Genomic DNA, 2,689 nt, shown 5'->3' on the forward strand with positions numbered 1-2,689 from the left:
GGTATCTCAGGTTACGATAGCGGCTGTTGACTACTCCTGTCAGAAATTATCACCAGAGATAGCGAGGTAGCTGCCTGACTATCGCAGTCCCACCTTTCTCCTTCTTTATTTTCCTTCTAGTACACTTTGGCTACTTTCATACTATTTTGGTCTTGTTATGTTTCAGAACAATTGTAGTATTGTTCATGACTTAGTGACACCCGAGGTCGGACTTTTATTTCCGCATTTTGGTTTTTCACCTTATATCTTTTATGGAAATTTCAGTTGAAAAAGGTTATTATTTAAGTTTTAATGAAATGTTGAACTATTTTTGAAATGTATCGGCTAACCTATTTCTATGATAGACGCCATCATGATCGGGTTGGTTTTTGGGTCGTGACATGGAGCTAAAGTACTTAGAATTGGAGTTAAAATCACATTAGGAGAAAAAACTAAACAAAAAGAAAGGCAAAACCTATACCTTTTACGTGGAAGTTGGAAGCGACAATAGTTCTTGAAAAAAAGGGACTAAGACAAAGTATGTTATAGGTTGGAGATTTGGAGCTAAAATTAAAAAAAGTTAAAGGTAAAATAGAATTATGGAGTAATAAGCTAGGACATAATTAGAAAGAAAAATAGGAAACAATCTCACCACATCAAATCGGTTATTTCAAAAAGGGGCTTTTTGTTTTTCCAGAACAATTAATTTAACAATACAATACAACTAATTTTAATGAAACAATCAAAACAAATATTATTTTGGGATAATAATACAATACGATACAATAGGTAACAACCATCCAAACACGTTGCTAGAGTTAATTGAACCTTCTCCTGAATAGCATAGTCAGCTACAAGTTGTGTAAAGCTTTGCATCTTTTTAAATATCATACCTAATTCAAATAAGGCATATTTGGAAGAATCATCATACCTTAGCTCTTTGCTTCTTCTTCTAGAAGGTAAATCAATACCTAGTTGTGCAAAAATATTTAAATCTTCACTATTGTCTTCACTATTGTCTTCACTAGCATCATCTGATGAGTCAATGAAGTCTTCATCACCACCCAACTTTCCAACAAATTTGTCTTTCTTGTTAAGCCCTAGATCCTCAAATCTCTTATCTACCCCAACTTCCCCAAGCTCCACTTCTTGAATGACATTGATTTTTTTGTTTTTTTGGTATTTCTTTCACTTATATTTTCTTTTCTAGCAGTCTCTCTAAAACCTTCAATTCTTCATCTATTTCACTGTCATCTTCATCAGAAATATTCTCTAAGTTCTCTTCTTCAAAATATTCATTATCACTATTATCTTCGTCATTAAGAGGTTGTTCTACCTTCCTCTCAACCCCAGCTGCCTCACTTAAGGTCACATTTATAGCACCCTCCATTTGTGTTGCCTTAGAATTAACCCCACTTTCTATATTAATTGTTTCTTGGTCCATGTCACCAACTAGTGGACTTACGACACAACCAACACAGACCCCTTCTTCCAACATGACATGTTTCACATACAGGTCAATAATGGTCCTAGTACGCAAGTCTTTAACAATATTATATAGTTGGTTGTCAGTTTCCAATGCAACAAATTGAATATTGGTAGTCTTTAACATAAAAGCCTTCAACTTTATCATACCCAATATCCTTAGTGTAATATTTCATCTCGGTTAGAGAGAAATGGTCTTTATCTCTAGTAAAGACAGCTCTTTCCAACTCCCCAACATATTTTCTTTCAATAACTCTACCCCCGTGGTGAAAAACAGCAATAATAGATCCACCCGTGTGAACAAACTTTGAAAAAGACAAGAAATAAAGGTCAAGATTCCCTATCCTTTAACAGACTAAAATGCCAAAATATTTCCCCCTTCCAGTAACAGAGTAAAACGTTTCCAACTTAAATAAAAAAAATCCCATTTAGAAACGCATGAAAAAATGATAACAAACAGTAGAAATGTTAATACCTCTTAATAAAATCTCTTCTGTTATTTGTCTTCAAGCCCACTCCGATCAATATCGATATCTTCCACACAAATGAGTAACGACAGATGAACGAAGCAAAATTAAAGGCAAAAAATGGATAAGGTTCTAGTTTTTAAGCTTTATCGAAGATATTGAACAATTACCCACACCATTAAAGAGATTGATGAAGCTCGATTTCAGGAGATATGGGAATTAGGGTTTTCAGTAAAAAGAAATTTATTGAAATGAAAACCCCCCATTTAACCATGTGTAGTCTACGTGTTCAATTCTGATTGGTCCATATAACCACGTACGAGCAACTGTATCTCTCGCATTATACTCTCCAAAGACATGGGTTCACATGACACAATAAAATCAAAATATCGTGTCTATATCATCATCTTGTAAGTGGGAGTGCGAGATAGACATCTGGGCCAACTTTTGGTGTCTCTTTATATATTTTGCCTTTATTTTTAGTTAATTTCATGTGTGATCACTGACTTTATGCACTATAATGGTAAGGTTATAAAATTATTTTTTATCACACTAAAGTAACTGAACTTTATATATTATAAATTATATAAATTAAATCACAAAATATTATACTGTAAAAGTAGTCACCGAAACTTACGTAATATAACAATACAATCACAATTCACAATATAACAATACAATCACCTTCATGTGTAGGTTGTCGTTATAATATATAGGAAAAGTTCAGTAATTTTATTGTTATTGTGGGTAAAAGACAA

At 33.2% G+C, this 2,689-nt stretch overlaps 1 long non-coding RNA gene across 1 annotated transcript; it reads right to left on the minus strand.

The window, feature by feature from the left end:
* Positions 1-718: 718 nt before the first annotated feature.
* Positions 719-2,148, minus strand: LOC138879013 (uncharacterized). Its single transcript, XR_011402668.1, has 2 exons — positions 1,940-2,148; positions 719-1,769 (listed from the first exon to the last, which is right to left on the minus strand). It is a non-coding gene; the product is annotated as an uncharacterized lncRNA (long non-coding RNA).
* Positions 2,149-2,689: the final 541 nt, after the last annotated feature.

Source organism: Nicotiana sylvestris, chromosome 1, assembly GCF_000393655.2.
Source record: "Nicotiana sylvestris chromosome 1, ASM39365v2, whole genome shotgun sequence".
Classification (NCBI taxonomy): Eukaryota; Viridiplantae; Streptophyta; class Magnoliopsida; order Solanales; family Solanaceae; genus Nicotiana; species Nicotiana sylvestris.